Consider the following 18,649-nt stretch of genomic DNA (forward strand, 5'->3'; position numbering starts at 1 on the left):
TGGGCTAGAGAATACCAAGATAACTTATAAAAAATATTTATCAGTGTGTTTTTGAGGGTGTTTCTGGAAGAGATTGCATTTGAATCAGTAGACTGTGTTAAGAAGATCACCTTCACCAGTGTTGAGGGTAGGGGGAGACTTATTCCATTTAATGAAGGCCAAAAGAAAACAAAAAGCCAGAGGAAGAGTAAATCCTGTCCTACTGAGCTGAGGTATCCATCTTCTCTTGTCCTGAAACATTGGAGCTTCTTGTTCTTGGGCCTAAAATTCACTTGAACTGAATTTTACTAACTGTTTTCCTGGTTCTCCAGCTTGCAAATTGGATATCATGACTTATCTCACCCTCCATAATTAGATGAGCCAAATATCACAATAAATCTCTTTTCTATATATCACCATTGGTTCTCTTTCTCTGGTTCTGTTTATCCTGAGTATTACAGTTATCTGTTGCTGTATAACAAGTTATTCCAAGACTTATTGGCTGTAGGCAACAAACACATTTATCATCTCAAAAGATTTCTGAAGCTCAGGAATCTGGAGTCAGCTGTTTTTGGCTCAAGATCTCTCTTCAGGTTGGAGTCAAATTGTTCGTTGAGATTGTGGTTATTAATTAATTAATTTATTTAAAGATTTTACTTATTTACTTGAGAGAAGAAAGAGCAAGAGAGAGCATGAGCAGTGGGGAGGAGCAGAGGGAGAGGGAGAAGCAGACTCCCCACTGAGCAGGGAACCCAACATGGGACTCAATCAGAACCCTGGGACTATGACCTGATCTGAAGGCAGATGCTTAACTGACTGAGCCACCCAGGCACCCCGAAATCATAGTTATTTAAAGGCTTGCTTGTAGCATAGGGAACTGCTTCTAAGCTAACTCAAATAGCTGGTGATTAAAGACCTCAGTTTCTTACTATGTGAAGTTATCATAGAACTGCTTATAATATGACAAATGGATTCCTCACAGATGTGTAATCCAAGAAAGAAAAAAAAGCAATTTACCAAGACAGAAGCCAAAATGACTTTTATAACCTAATTCAGAAGTTATGTAATATGACATCTATTACATTCTATTATTGACAAACACAAACCATAGGATGATGTGATAGAGGAATACACAAGGAATACACAGAAATACACAAGATGAGTACACAGAAGTGGTGATCATTGAGAATTATCATGAAAGTTAATACCACAATTCACTCTCTGCCTCCAAATTATCCTTCTCAATCAATACTTCAAAGTCTCACAAGAGAGTAATCCTATTATAACATCAACTCAATGCCCAGAATCTTGCCATCAAATCAGATCAAGGGTCAGATGTGGCTTTTTTGATGCAGTTTTCTAAGTATAGTTCTTTAGATAAAGTTTCTCTCAATTTGTAAACCTCGGAAATAAGGAGACAACACACCACACACACACACACATCACAAACATATCACAGTAAAATAGGCTTAGGATTTTCACCAGAAATATTCCTATTAAAAAGGGAAGGAAATGGTAAGCACACAGGAATCACTTATCCATAACAGATTTGAAATCTAGCTAAGAAAATGTTGGAAAATTGTTAAAGAGAACTCAGTTCTTCTGCTCAGGAGTTATTCTCCATGGCTCTTAGTTCAAATTTTGGAAGCATGCTTCCTTTCTGTGGAGGCCGAGAAAAATTAAGGCCATCCCATCTCAGGTTTAGCCTTAGCATAAGTACAGCCATCTTAGCTCCGGCAGCCATCTCAGACCCCTGTGCCTAAGGGCTAAACTTACCCCCACTTTACTTTAGTTCTAAGGACCCCCACCCTGCTTTAGTAACAGGAAGCCCCACCCTGCTTTGGATCCAGAAACCCCCACCCTGCTTTAGTAACAAGAACCCTCACCCTGCTTTGGTTCCAGAGACCCCCACCCTGCTTTAGTAACAGAAACCCATAAATACCCCTGCCTTAACTAAGCTCAGGGTCCAAGTCCCTACTCCGCTGTGTCGGGTATACTTGGGCCCAAGCTTAAGCTTGTTAAATAAACCCGCGTGTGATTGCATTGGTGTTTGCTCCTTGGTGGTCTCTCGGATGTGAAAACTTGGTCATAACACTTTCTTTATCAAAAATAGCACATGTGTGGAGGTAAGTAGTTTTCTGACCTGCTAGTAGAGGCATGCAACAGCCTCTTTTCCATTTGTGCCCTTCTATTTGTGCCTTTTAGACCACTAGTGGTGTTTCTGCTGATATAATTCTTTTAAAAACTTCTCAGTTTTTCTGGGTATCTTACTGGTATTCACTCTATTTGACAAACCCACATTCACAAATCTACTTTTGCCTTTTCCTGAGATAGCTGAGGGCTAGTCTAGCACCCTTAAGCATCTTGGAAGAGCTATTTTTCAATTGAGAAACCCATAAAGCATATCCTTAAAATCCTTAAAAGGGTGTTTTCCATTTCAATGCTGTAAGGCACCATCTCTGATCATTCTGAGATTTCAAGAAAGGATTCAATGAAAGATCCTTATCTTATCTTTAGACCACAGTTTTCAAAGAGTGTCTTGGATTTAATCTTTGCTTCAAAACAATTCATTATTTTCAGCATCATTTGCCATTTGTAGAGCTTGAGAATTTTTAGAACCATTGAGTCCTGTCTCCTTTTGCTTAACACTCTGTCCCTCAATTTACCTGTCTCATCTCACACTTTTCTAGAAACAGTATAAAGATTCTAGCCAGTTCCTTCCACACTGCTTAGAAAACCACTTAGTCAGGGGCACTTGGGTGGCTCAGTTGCTTAACTGTCTTCCTTGGGCTCAGGTAATGATCCCAGGATCCTGGGACTGAGCACCATGTTGCATTTCCCACTCATCAGGGAGTCTGCTTCTGCCTCTCCCCCACTTGTGTGTTCTCTCTTTCTCTTTCTCTCTAAAATAAATAAAAGAAAGAAAGAAAACCCCTTATTCAGATTACCCTCTCAATAAGGCACATTTTCTACCTTATTCATTCCTGGCAGCAAGAGGGTATCTAAAATTTCTGCTACTATTTAAAAATGATACCCTTCTTCCAATTTTTTTTTTTATATGATTTCATGTTATCTGGACGAGAGGCTGAATGGAATTCAGTTCTTTATTGAGATATCAGGTTGAGCTGAGCATTTGTCCATAATTCCATCTTCAGTTCATTTTTTCCATTGAGGGAAGAAACAAGAAAACTCTCGGGTAGATTCGGTTGAATTCCTGAAATTCCAGTTCATTTGTAAGTCACTAAAAGGTAAAAGTATACATACATATTAAATATATAATAAAATAAATGGTGAGATACTTTAGGAAAGTGCTTTTGCAATATTACAAAGTAATTATTGTCTACATCTATTTTTCATTTTGCTTGTTCATCAGTATGCTCTTAAAAATTTACACCACTATAAACTGATTTTGAGATATACACTAGTGATATCTTAACTGGGGAAATGTTCCACCTTACTCTTAAAAACACAGGCTCTATCTCACCTTATTCTTTTTTTTTTTTAATTTTTTATTTCTTTTCAGTGTAACAGTATTCATTGTTTTTGCACCTCACCCAGTGCTCCATGCAATCCATGCCCTCTCTAATACCCATCACCTGGTTCCCCCAACCTCCCACCCCCTGACCCTTCAAAACACCCAGATTGTTTTTCAGAGTCCATAGTCTCTCATGGTTCACCTCCCCTTCCAATTTCCCTCAACTCCCTTCTCCTCTCCATCTCCCCTTGTCCTCCATGCTATTTGTTATGCTCCACAAATAAGTGAAACCATATGATAATTGACTCTCTCTGCTTGACTTATTTCACTCAGCATAATCTCTTCCAGTTCTGTCCATGTTGCTACAAAAGTTGGGTATTCATCCTTTCTGATGGAGGCATAATACTCCATAGTGTATATGGACCACATCTTCCTTATCCATTCGTCCGTTGAAGGGCATCTGGGTACTTTCCACAGTTTGGTCACCGTGGCCATTGCTGCTATAAACATTGGGGTACAGATGGCCCTTCTTTTCACTACATCTGTATCTTTGCGGTAAATACCCAGTAGTGCAATGGCAGGGTCATAGGGAAGCTCTATTTTTAATTTCTTGAGGAATCTCCACACTGTTCTCCAAAGTGGCTGCACCAACTTGCATTCCCACCAACAGTGTAAGAGGGTTCCCCTTTCTCCACATCTTCTCCAACACATGTTGTTTCCTGTCTTGCTAATTTTGGCCATTCTAACTGGTGTAAGGTGGTATCTCAATGTGGTTTTAATTTGAATCTCCCTGATGGTTAGTGATGATGAACATTTTTTCATGTGTCTGATAGCCATTTGTATGTCTTCATTGGAGAAGTGTCTGTTCATATCTTCTGCCCATTTTTTTTTATATGATTGTCTGTTTTGTGTGTGTTGAGTTTGAGGAGCTCTTTATAGATCCTGGATGTCAACCTTTTGTCTGTACTGTCATTTGCAAATATCTTCTTCCATTCCATGGGTTGCCTCTTTGTTTTGTTGACTGTTTCCTTTGCTGTGCAGAAGCTTTTGATACTTTTAATGCCATTCTGATCAAAATTCCACTGGTATTTTTCAAAGAGCTGGAGCAAATAATCCTAAAATTTGTATGGAATCAGAAGAGACCCCGAATCGCTAAGGAAATGTTGAAAACCAAAAATAAAACTGGGGGCATCATGTTACCTGATTTCAAGCTTTACTACAAAGCTGTGATCACCAAGACAGCATGATATTGGCATAAAAACAGACACATAGACCAGTGGAACAGAGTAGAGAGCCCAGATATGGACCCTCAACTCTATGGTCAAATAATATTCGACAAAACAGGAAAAAATACACAGTGGAAAAAAGATAGTCTCTTCAATAAATGGTGCTGGGAAAACTGGACAGCTATATGTAGAAGAATGAAACTCGACCATTCTCTTACACCGTACACAAAGATAAACTCAAAATGGATAAAGGACCTCAACGTGAGACAGGAATCGATCAGAATCCTAGAGGAGAACATAGGCAGTAACCTCTTCAATATCAGCCACAGCAACTTCTTTCAAGATATGTCTCCAAAGGCAAAGGGAACAAAAGCAAAAATGAACTTTTGGCCCTTTTTCCAATTTTTAAGATGATTTTCTTCACTTTCTGGAAATCCCATACTGGTCACCTTACCAAAGACTATGAGGCTTCTAGTAATAACTTTTTCAAGGTACTTTAGGCTTCAACTTACCCTGTTCTCTCCATGGCTGCCCAGTTGCAAAGAGACACTTATATTTTAGTTTCAATTATGGCGATACTGCACTCTTGGTACCAAACTTTGAATCAGTTACCTAAATTTCTAAATTAAAACATTACTCCAAAACTTCATGGCATAAACAAAAATATTTATCATTTTACAGTTTAAATGGGTTAAAAATTTGGGCACAACTTCACTGAGCACACCTGACACAAGGCTTTCCAGGCAGTAGCAATCAGAATTTCAGTTGAGACTAGTTCCATGTGAGAGGTTGACCATGAAAGCATACTTATAAACTCATTCGCACAACTGTTTGCTGGCCTTGGTCACATGCCATGTTTCCCATGTTTCTTCCTCTCAACAGAATGACTTACAACATGAGACCAGGATTGTCCTAGGGTGAATGATTTCAAAAGAAAATGAGAGCACTCAGGATAGGAGTCACATTTTTTTTTAAATAAATTAATTTCAGAAGTTACATCCAGGGTGCTTCAGTGGCTCAGTTGGTTAAGCATCTGCTTTTGGCTCAGGTCATGATCTCAGGGTCCTGGCATAAAAGCCCACATGGGGCTCCTTGCTCAGTGGGGAGTCTGCTTCTCTCTCTGCCCCCCTCACCCAACTTCTGCACGCTCCCTCTCTCTCAAATAAATAAACAAAATCTTAAAAAAAAAGAAGTTACATCCAATCCCTTCTGCTATATGATATTCATAAATGTTGGTCAATAAGCCAAGCTTTAACTCAGTGGAAGGTATTATATCTGGGTATAAGAAAAGGAGATGGTATTCTTGGGTGCCATCTTAGTGGTTGCCTACCACAGAATCTATCCAGCTAAACCATGGTCCAGGAGGAAGTACAAACAAGTTATCCATCCTAATAAGAGTTTTATAGAACAACAGGTATAAGAATGAGTAGCTAGTTATTTGGGATAGGAGGAATTTTCCTCTTGTTCTATATATATGCTAAAAAAAAAAAATTTCTTCTTTGTTTTAAACTTCTGTTGTAATAAGTGTCTTTATTTGTGTGAGACATGTAAGTGACCTAGGAATAACTCCTGAAGTTAGCCATGGAAGCAATGTAAAATATCGAGGGAAGTCAAATACAGAGATGGTCTTTGGAATTTTCAGTTGTTTTATTGTCTAAGAATGCAATTTCTATTGTAATTATCATTTATTTAATGTCAGTAATGTGTGTTTCTACTGTATATTCATGAAACACTTCTAAACTTTATATTATTATATTTTACTCTCTAGGATTTAAGACAAAATATAAAAAGTACACCTCTGACTTTTTGCATTCCAGTAGACTTACTCTTTGTTCACAGCATGACCTGTGTCATTCTATCTCTTTTTTATGTTGCTTCCTCAACATGGAATTCTCCCCACATATTCCCACATTATATCATGTTGCCTACAACTTTGTATATAGGTAACCCTACAAGTCTAACTTCTGTTCATCCTTTAATCTTTATTTTAAACATGATTTCCCCTGGATCCTAATCTGTGGAAACATTACTAAAGAGTCCTCTAAAAGACATCCATAGAGATAACTGAAAAGGCTTCAAATTGTTTTTTCTCAAATGAGCTTATAAATGCATACTAGTTGACTCTTTAGAATCTACTACAACCCTGGAGAACTTGATTGCTTTTTGTTTGGTTATAATATTTCTTTTACCACTCTGGTGGTTCATGTATTTCCTCAAGTTACAGAAAGCAATCATTCTGTCTTTTATTTGCCAATATTAGAAATATGGAAACATCATGTTGTTTGCATTTTATCCCAGTCTTTTTTGAATGCCATTGTTTGTGCAAATTGCAGGCAAACAAGAAAAAATTCACTGTTAATTTACATTCAAATAAGCTAATATTCAAATATTTGCTTATTCTGAAATTGACAAAAAAAATCTGTCAAGTAAATTCAGTGGAATTTCAAGAAAGCAATGAAGAAAAGAACTGTAATTTCCCATTGGATATAAATCCAGACTTAAAAGGAGTATTTACTGAAGAAATCACTAAACTCATCTGACCAAGATAATCACACACAGTAAGGATACACTGAAATTATATACACATATTAAAATGGTCTGTCCAGGGGCGCCTGGGTGGCTCAGTGGGTTAAGCCTCTGCCTTCGGCTCAGGTCATGATCCCAGGGTCCTGGGATCGAGCCACGCATCAGGTTCTCTGCTCAGCGGGGAGCCTGCTTCCTCCTCTCTCTCTGCCTGCCTCTCTGCCTACTTGTGATCTCTGTCAAATAAATAAATAAAATCTTTAAAAATATAAAATAAAAAAATAAAATGGTCTGTCCAGTAAGGTCTGAGAATTTAAATATAGTGACCAGGTAGAAACGTTTTCCTTTTATAAATGAATCCATATGGGAGGACTTTCTCAAAGTCCTAGTTATAACAAACTCCTTCTCATCATGAAAACTATTAGTAAACCTATATAAAGAATAAAATGTAAGAATGCCATGTTTCCCAAGAAACTGATAAACATTTGAATAATTATGAACATGGATGAACTGCTGTGAATAAATGAAGTTGGATTTCACCCATTCATTCATATCCACTATTAGAAAAATGACAGGGAGCTACTTATATATCCAATGTGATTATAATCTGATAATTTATTATAATTAATAGATACAAAAATAATCCTTTACCCAACATCAAAAAATATGTAAAACAAATGTTGAACTAATTATGTCTACTGACCATAATAGAATGCATTTTTTAAAAGATTTATTTATTTATTTGACAGACAGAGATCACAAGTAGGCAGAGAGGCAGACAGAGGGAGAGAGAGAGGAGAAAGCAGGCTCCCCGCTGAGCAGAGAGCTCAGATGTGGGGCTCCATCCCAGGACCCTGGGATCATGACCTGAGTGAAAGGCAGAGGCTTAACCCACTGAGCCACCCAGGAGCCCCTGACCATAACAGAATGCATTTAAATCTGAGTCAAAGTGGGCAAGGAATGAAGAATTCAGTTATAGTAATGTGGGAGAAAAAGAATTTAATAATCCCCAAAGTTTCATATTGTTTGACTTCTAAGAATGGGCTAGAGGAAGGAGATAGGGAAGGGTTGGAGTTTCTGAAAATGCTGAAAACTATCTACAAATAGGCTAAAAATACAACAATTTTTAGCTGCTTAATATACTTATATACTGTATGATTGTGAACATCTGCAGTTAATGGTCATATGCAACTCATCAATGAATTGGAATTTATTAGAATAAAGATAGTTTTCTGTATTATTTTCAAGAGTGCATGTATTTTTTTCACTCATAATTGTATCTAAGAATATCTGAAATAAAACCCATAACATTCTTGAGTCCTGAGAAGCAGATTAAAATAAGTCAATACATTATGAATAAATATCAGAATTATTTTAAAGTTATTTATAGCTTCTAATACAATGAATTGTCCCATGCTTGTCCAGACCTGATAATTATTAAGGAAATTAAATATGATATAAGAAGACTAATGAAAATGGCAGGAATAACTACTGGGATGAAGTAAGCAGTATCAGATTTCAGTTGTCAGCACATCACATATCTTTTTGGAAGAATACCGTAAATCAATGGTTCATACTATGATATCAATTAAAATCAGAGACTATGTTGGAAAAACACTCCCTGAAGCCTTGTAGGCCCTGTCAGAATACAGAGAAACCCAGACAGGTAGTGCTTCAAATATTTATAAGATAACAAAACTATGAATAATGAAATCAGACATGGAATAAAGCAAATTTCCCTGATTTCAAGTTCCTAATTTTGCCATTATCTCTGTATATATTTTAACTTTAGTACAAATGTCTCTTTTTATAGGAAAATTTGAAATGATATTTAAAGAGAATTTTGAAATATTTAATACTTGTTTGAAAATAAGAATACCATATTCTTCTCCTTCCATATCCCTTACCTATGTCGTTTACTTGCCATAATTAGTTTGTTGTTTGAAAATTCCTGTCATTTATATTGTATATGTATGATTATTGAATATGTATAATTATTTTTGGGTATAATATATAAATATTATATGTATGTATAGTTCATACATTATTAGGATATACAAGGTATAAAGCTAACTTTTAAAATGTATGTTGACTCTCTTTTTTCCTGAATGAATTAAGACAAAATAGCTCAACTCCTTCACTAGGATATTTTAGGTTAAACACTCTGCAACATCTTGAAAACAAAATCAGATATATGACTATCTCTCCCCACACTTAAACTTTACAGTGATAACTGATATATCAGGAACAAGAAAAAAATGATATAACTGAAGTATTAGATGTTCTTTCTACTACAGCAGTGAACACATATGACCCAGGGACAATTGTAATTTTCATCACTCAATAAATAAGACAACAAACTAATGCCTCTATAATATTCCATAAATTTAGAAACAGCTGATCTTACTAACAATCTGCTGATGATATTATTGAGGAAGTATCTTCAAAATAAACAAAAGAAAGTGAAGGGAGGTCTTTGATTAGCATGATGTGGAATGAAATCTTCGAGGTAGGAAAGTATAAAATTAAATGGAAGCTATTCTCATATTTGCTTAAATTCTTCAAAGCTCTCTATGCTACACATGAGTGTCCTAATTGTGATGGGGTCATAGAATCTTAATGGGTTAGGGGACATGTTTTGGATGGACCATGAGGTATGCTGTATGTTAACTAAGTTTTCATTATCAGTTTTTTTTTTTTATATTCACCAGGAATACTTTCCTTAAACATACTCTTGGCTTGTAAAAATACATATTTCCAGTTAGTTGTCAATTTTGCAGCTCACTAGAGTGGGAACTTTTTCCAACCACAGTGGCATCAAGGCAAACTAACATGAACCAAGTGCACAAACAATGAATGAACACAGATCCATATGTTTGTTCTACCTCCATTACAAACAATAAGAAAGAAAAGATCATTAAATATTTCAATTTTTCTGATATCTCAAGAATTCCTGGCTCGTAGAAAAGATAATCTAATATAAAATGTACATTTTTTGGTTGATATCTTAGGAATTCTAGGCTGGTAGAAATATGCAATTTTAGATAAAAAATACAAATTAGGGACGCCTGGGTGGCTCAGTTGGTTAAGCAGCTGCCTTCGGCTCAGGTCATGATCCCAGCGTCCTGGGATCGAGTCCCGCATCAGGCTCCTTGCTCGTCAGGGAACCTGCTTCTCCCTCTGCCTCTGCCTGCCATTCTGTCTGCCTGTGCTCGCTCTCTCTCCCTCGCTCTCTCTGACAAATAAATAAATAAAATCTTTAAAAAAAAAATACAAATTATTTTGCCTAACTAAAAAGTGATCATGTAGTCTTCTTACATAGGGAGAAAGCCATTAATCAAATTGAAGTCATGTGCAGAGAAAAAAATTAATTTAAACATAATTTAAAATTGAGAAACATTAAAGACTAATAAGGGCATAAAAATGAGTTTACATTATATGCATGAAATTAATTCCATTTCAATTTATTCCAAGTAATGAATGTATAAAAGGGTTGAAGCTAAATAAGAAATAGTTAAATTTTCTCTAATACTGAGATGAACTTGAACTTATTTACAGTTTAAGACAATATTTTAAAGAAATTATTAACTTTTCAGTGCCACAGCAGACACTATTTGTAACTTTATCCAAGAGCCTCCCTGGCCCCCATTTCTAAGCTTGCAGGAACTCAGTGTTGTTCAGGTGTCAGGCACAAATGAGTTCAGAGAAGGTGAGATATTCCCCAGTCTTGAGGAAGAAATCATAATTAGTCTAAGACAGTCATTGTAATATCACACATTTTGGAAAAGGTTGTTCATCTTCCAATTCTACCTGCTCTGATATAACAGAAAGTCTGCTGGAGAACAAAGGTCACTTAAGATTCATCTCTTCAAAATATCACATAAAGAAATACTGAATGTGCTCTTCAAAATAATCATATAAAGAAATACTGAATGTGCATTATCTCTACCACATCTTAGACTCTTATTTCTTATTTCTTCTGTTCCAATGACATTCTAGCTGCTTTCCCAGTATCTTTCTTATTCCAATCAAATTCATCGTCTTTGCAGTTGACTGAACAAGATATTAAAAATGCAAATCTGATCACGTCAATTCCCTGTTAGAATTCACTTAGTCACTCTCCAATTATCTACAAGACTCAATCTTCACCTCTTGAAAGGTAATCCTCTAATACTCCATTTTCTTTTTCCCAGGATGGTTAAAAACACCCATTTTCTACTATAAATACCAATATATGTGACTTCTCAGGAGAATGAGTCTCTTGACTACTGTGATGATTTATTTATTTCTTTATACTCAGTACACAGGGCAGCACATATAACATGCAGGAAACCTTATTAATACTTGCAGAATTGTGGAATTAATGAGGTGGCTGTAATTATGTAAAGGGAGATACTAAATCCATTGTGAAGGTTTAAATAAATCTCCAATCAACAAGAAAAACAGATTTTGTGACACATCATTTGTCACAACATGCAGTATCATCTGTCTGTGGTACAGTCCTTTAAAATCATTTCACAATCAATTCTCAAGGCAATCTGAGTATTATCTACCCTGTCGTGAAACTCTGAGGGGAGATCTTGAACTTCAGAAATTTTGAGTCCCTTAAGGGGCATGAGAATCAGAAAGGAAATGGTTATCTTTCATCATACTCTTCTACGCTTTCTTTGCTAACATAAATGTCTCATAAATATTAGCTTCTTAACATATTTTTGATCAATTTTTGTTGAATCTTTGAAATATTTGTACTGTTTCATTTTATCATGTGCACCCTGACCTGAAATATATCCTAAACACCAAAGAAATGACATCATCCATACTAATTTTTCTCCTATCTCAAGGGAAAACAAAAACTACTTTCACATTCTCCATAGATTCACAGACATTGCTTAAAAAAGTAGCAAAATACTAAAACACAGTGAGTCGCTGTTTTCTGAAAATAAGGTAAAAGGAAATGAAGTAATCATCCATCTTCAGAAAAGTCACTTACTAACTGTATCACTATATTCATCTTTTAGTGTCAGGTTATTCATTTTTCATGTACTTCCACTAACTGTTTTTCAGGATTGTCTTACTGTTTCTAAGCAAAATTTAATGATATTTTACTTTAGTCTAAATATAAGTACAAATTTCAGTGAGTTTTTACAAAATAAACACACCAATGAAGCCACCACTATGATAAAATATTTGAATGTTGGCAGCCCTCAAGAAGTTCCTTTCTGCTTCTGGTGAGTTATTACTACACATAAAAGTAAACACTTTCCTGACTTTTATCACCATGGATCAGCTCACATATTTTTGAACTATAAATAAATGGAATCCTACATTATGTCATACTTCATGTCTGATTTCAACAGCTTACCATTACCTTGTAAGCTTTATACAGGTCATTAAAGGCTGCAACAGTTTTTTCTCATTTCTGTTTGATATTCATTGCCTAACAATAACACAATTGTTTATCGATTTCACTTTGAATGTTTATTTCAGTTGTATCTAGACTGAGGTTGATATGGATAATCCAATTATAAACATTCTAGAACATGTGCAGACACACGTTTTAGTTTAAGACTGGACTTATTGGGCCACAGGGAATTCATAAATCTAGTATAATAGGAAAAGATAAAGAATTTTCTAAAATAGTTTGTGTCAATTTTAATATCCAAAGTATATGAATGTGCCATTTATTCTGCATTTTGCCAATAATGGCAAAGCTTCCTTTTAAAACTGTAGCCATTCCATTTAAGATTAAAATACAATGTGGTTTGGGGCACCTGGGTGGCTCAGTGGGTTAAAGCCTCTGCCTTCCACTCAGGTCATGATCCCAGGGTCCTGGGATCGAGCCCTGCATCAGGCTCTCTGCTCCGCGGGGAGCCTGCATCCCCCTCTCTCTCTGCCTGCCTCTCTGCCTACTTGTGATCTCTGTCTGTCAAATAAATAAAATCTTAAAAAAAAATACAATGTGGTTTTAATTTGCATTTCTTTGGTAACATATGTGGTTGAAAAAAATGTCACATGTTCACTGGGAATTTTAATTTTATCTTTTCAAATATAAAGTGCTTGTTCAGCCTTTTGCCCATTTTTATTGGATTTGCTTTCTTTTTAATATTGACATGGTCTCTTATTTTTCCTGTCTTTGAATCATTTGTCAGATGTACCTTTTAGAAATTATTTTTGTGACTCTTTGACTTGCATTTTCACACTTTAGGGTGAATGTGATTTAAAAAAAAAAAAAAGTCTTATGTATATTCCAATGTATCAATCTTTTTTTTATGCTCAATACTGTTTTGTCCTGTTTAAGAAATCTTTGCCTTCTCAAGAACATTAAGATATGCACCTATTATTATATTATCAGGGTTTTTTTTTTCTTTCCAATTTATATGTACTACCTATTTAATATATGTGTACTCATGCAAAGTAGAACAGAGGCATACAATATGGTAGCCAGAGTCACTATGTTTATTTACATTAAAAGTAATTAAAGTTAAAAATTCAATTTTTCTGTTTCATTATTGTCACATAATCAAGTGCTTAACAACCATGTGTGGTTAACAGCTACCATATCAAAGAGATACAGAATGTTTCCATCATGAGAATTTTTTTGACTGTGTTTGTAGAGAGTCACTTTTCCTGCCTCGTACATAGTTTAGTTAACCCAGTGCCATTTATTAAAAACAGTATTCTTCCCAAATTCATTTATGATAATTATTTGTCACAAAACAATTGTCAATATTTGTGTAAGCTTATTCTTGGGATCCTTACTGTTTTCCACTAAATTATTGTCTATTCTAAAACCACATTCTGTTTATTATGTAACTTATATTAAGTAGTTCTGTCAGTATTAAATTTCCAAATATGTTGGTTTTCAAGATATTCTGGCTATTCTTAGCCCACTTCATTTCCCCAAAAACTACAAATGATATTTGCCTCTCTTTACAATCACGCACAGACAAACAGTTGGATTTTGCTTGGGATTGCAGTTAATCTAAAGATCAATTTGAGAATAATTAACATTTTACAGTATTTGATTTCTCCAACCCATGAACTTGGATTCATTTTATTTATTTAGATTTTTTAAATCTCTCAGTAATACTCTGTTGTTGTCTTTGTAGATGTCTGTCATTACATTTTCAGATATTTGATGCTTGTATATTACTTAAAATGGTACATCACCAAAGACACTGTTTATTGCTTATCTATAAAAATGTAACTAATTTTGAAAATATTGACATTGTATTCTGCCACCTTAAGGACTTATATTAATTCTAAAAATGCATAATTTTAAAATATTATCTTATTAAATAATGTTATCAGCAAGTAATAATGTTTTTACTTAATTTTTGTTTTACATTTTAATTAATTAATTAATTTACTTCATTTATTTTATTTACTTTATTTCCATGAATTGGACTTCTACTTCAGTGTTGAATTTTTTTTTTTAAAGATTTATTTATTTATTTATTTGACAGAGAGAGAGCACAAGCAGGCAGAAAGGCAGGCAGAGAGAGAGGAGGAAGCAGGCTCCCTGCTGAGCAGAGAGCCCGATGTGGGGCTCGATCCCAGGACCCTGAGATCATGACCTGAGCCGAAGGCAGCGGCTTAACCCACTGAGCCACCCAGGCGCCCCTCAGTGTTGAATTAAAGTGTCAATAGTGAAGATGTTTTGGGGCACCTGGGTGGCTCAGTTGGTCATGATCCCAGGTCCTGGGATCTAGGCTCACGACTTAGCAGTGAATCTGCTTCTTCCCCTTCCTGCCCCTCCCTCTGCTCCTGTTTCTATCTCTCTTTCAAATAAATAACATCTTCTTTTTTTAAAAGATGTTATTTATTTATTTATTTATTTGAGAGAGAGAGAGAGAGAGAAAGAGTGCACTAGCTGGGGAGAGGCAAAGGAAGAGGGAGAAGCATACTTCCTGCTGAGCAGGGAGCCAGAGGAAGGGCTCAGTCCCAGGACTGGGATTAGGTCCTGAGGCAAAGGCAGATGCTTAATGGTCTGAGCCACCCAGGTGCCCCAAATAAATAAAATCTTTAAAAAAAGAGAGAAAGAAGTTGTTTTTCTTATCCCTGATCTTGAAAAAGAGTTCACTGTTTTCGCCATTACACTTTGTTAACAAACACTGCAACTATTCTGTCCTTATCCTACAATCTTTACCTTAGCATTGTGGCCCATTAGAATTCCAACAGCCAGTATCTGTATAATTAATAGGGAGGGTTTTTCTATTAAAAGTCACTAAACCTAACCATTTGGTAGGCTTCCAAATGCCAGGAAATTAACACCTCAAGAAAGAAGCCCTTAACTACTTATTGAATCACAGTGTGATTCAGAAGTATATAACTACTTCTTTTCCCTGAGGCATGTGTTTTGAAATATCTCCCAGAGTTTCCCCATTGAATTAAGCTCCAAACACCCATGTAGCTGCCAGTTCAAAAATCTCTTTATGGAGTTCCTTCCCTGTATTGATTTCCCTCATTTTCACTGGTGTTTCCTACAACACCTAAATAAACTACTTCCCATTTACTCTTGGAGGCTTGCCTCTGCTTTTGCTTCTGAAGCAATGCAAACCAGAGTAAGTATGATTTTTTTCTTCTTCTACTTTTTTTTTTAAGATTTTATTTATTTATTTATTTGACAGAGAAAGCACGATCACAAGTAGGCAGAGAGGCAGACAGAGAGAGAGGAGGAAGAAGGCTTCCCACCGAGCAGAGAGTCCAATGTGGGGCTCGAACCCAGGATCCTGAGATCATGACCTCAGCCGAAGGCAGAGGCTTAATCCACTGAGCCACCCAGGTGCCCCCTTCTTCTACTTTTTAACAGATTAAGAAATTTCCTTTCTATTCTTACTTGTTAAAGATTTTTTTTTTCATTAATGTTAAACTTCAATGTTTTTCTCCTTTTTTTTCCTATCAATTTAGTAAATTACATTGATTAATTTTCAAATAACCCAGTAAATTTGTATTTCTGGAACATCAGGCATTACTCACTCAATAAATCACATATTTGGTTTGCTAATATTTTCTTTTTTTTTTTTAAAGATTTTATTTATTTATTTGACAGAGAGAAATCACAAGTAGGCAGAGAGGCAGGCAGAGAGAGAGGAGGAAGCAGGCTCCCTGCTGAGCAGAAAGCCCGATGTGGGGCTCGAACCCAGGACCTGGGATCATGACCTGAGCCGAAGGCAGCGGCTTAACCCACTGAGCCACCCAGGCGCCACTGCTAATATTTTCTTAGGGACTTTTGCATCTGTTTTTAAAAGAGATACATCTATAACTCTTCCTTCATGAAATGTTTCCTTTTTCCTTCTTGTCAAAGAAAAATTCCACCAAATGGAATAAAAAAGCAAGGAAGACATTGTTCAAGGCTACTGCCATATGGGACACTGAGATCAACTCCTTGAAATAAAAGGAGAAGAGTTTCTAAGCACTGGGTGAATTAGTGGAAAAGTACTGGAAGACATTAGAGAGCCTGGGCAATGTGATTAGTCTATCTTGTTTGCTAAATTGGTATTGAAGTTCCTACAGAACGTGGAAGATAGGGGCATTACCTTTCTTGATGCTTTCATTTTAAAGGGATGTCTCCCAGGTCCTTTGTAAAGACATTCCTATTCTATAAACTGACAATAGTCTGGGAGAAGATTTGTATTTTAAAGCAATAGAGAAGGGACTGGCAATTGCATGTTTTCTGAAGAAAATTTTCTAAGGAGAGAGCTTTCAAAAATAAACCTATTTCGGGGCGCCTGGGTGGCTCAGTGGGTTAAGCCGCTGCCTTCGGCTCAGATCTCGGAGTCCTGGAATCGAGTCCTGCATCGGGCTCTCTGCTCAGCAGGGAGCCTGCTTCCTCCTGTCTCTGCCTGCCTCTCTGCCTGCTTGTGATCTCTCTCTGTCAAATAAATAAATAAAATCTTTATAAAAAAATAAATAAACCTATCTCATGTTTAGTCAAGATGAAGGGACAATAGAAACTTTATGTTTAAAATCTTCTCAGATTCTTACCCTATGCATCTCTTTTTTTGGCTGGTTCTAATGTGTATCATTTTGCTATAATAAAACTATAATAACTTGCATATCTTATTCCTCAGTTCTGTAAGTCACTCTAGTCAATTATCAAAATGGAAGGTCATTTTGGTTCTGTCATATTTTCAAATGGAGTAAGAAGTTATGAGCAGACTAGATAGTCTGGAGCATTGTTGCCTTACTTAACCATGAATTTAGCTAGTTCTAAATACTCATTAATCAAGTATTTTCATTCCACCCACCTTTATTAATATATTCATTTTCATTATGTTCTTTTTGTGATTAACTAGACTTTATAATGTACATGGCTGACTAATTAGAGTATTCTTTTAGTTCAGGTCTGTTAGTGATGAGTACTTCATTCCTGCTTCACATCTGAATGTATCTTCAGAATGTAGAAATATAGTTTGAACTTATTTTCTTACAGTATTTGAAACATTGATATATCAATTGTCATCTGGATTACATTTCTTTTTCTTTTGAGAAATCAGATAAATTTGTAATTACTGCTTATTTGATTGTAGTGTGTTTTTATTTTTGGCTTCATCTAAATGTTCCTCTTGTCTTTCATTTTCATGTTTTATATGATATGCCTTAATACTGTTATGTACTAAAACTTAGTAGGTGACTGATGTCAGCCTTCCATGACCATCTCAAGTCATCTCAAGGAGATACCAGAAACAGGAAGAATCAGAGTATAATTAAGCAGAGGCATACAAGTAATATTTTTAAACAATCAAATACTATAGAAACATAATGTATTAGGAGGACCTAAGGGTCTTTCTTGAGTCTATGTGTAAATCAGAAAATCTTAATTTTTACAACTCTAACAAATCATTCCTTGTGATATGTGGGTATTTGGAGAACTATTTTCAAGCATTTATACTCCTTTTCCCCTTTTGTATACGCAACCCCCTGTAGCTAACAAGTTTTTTAGCTAACAAGTAATTTGAAATACTATCTCAGGCTACAGGATTTATTAACCCACTCTTCTTCTCCCGTGTGCTGTCAGGAGGTGGCACAGACTTAGTGTATGTATTTGGTTTTTAAGTAGATTCCACTTCCCTAATGAAATATGGCATTTTGTCATTTGTTTTCTTGAATATTTTTTCTTGAACATTTTTTTAAAGATTTTATTTATTTATTTGACAGACAGAGATCACAAGTAGGCAGAGAGGCAGGCAGAGAGAGAGAGAGAGGGCAAAGCAGGCTCCCTGCTGAGCACAGAGCCCGATGCAGGTCTCGATCCCAGGACCCTGGGATCATGACCTGAGCCGAAGGCAGAGGCTTTAACCCACTGAGCCACCCAGGCGCCCTGTTTCTTGAACATTTTAAACACAGTAATTTCAAAGTGTCTGTATAATATTAAAGGGGAGCAAAATTTATCCCCCAAAATATACCTCTGTGGCATATTGATTATTTTATGTTGGTTATTTTT

This window comes from Lutra lutra, chromosome 2, assembly GCF_902655055.1.
Source record: "Lutra lutra chromosome 2, mLutLut1.2, whole genome shotgun sequence".
NCBI classification, from domain to species: domain Eukaryota; kingdom Metazoa; phylum Chordata; class Mammalia; order Carnivora; family Mustelidae; genus Lutra; species Lutra lutra.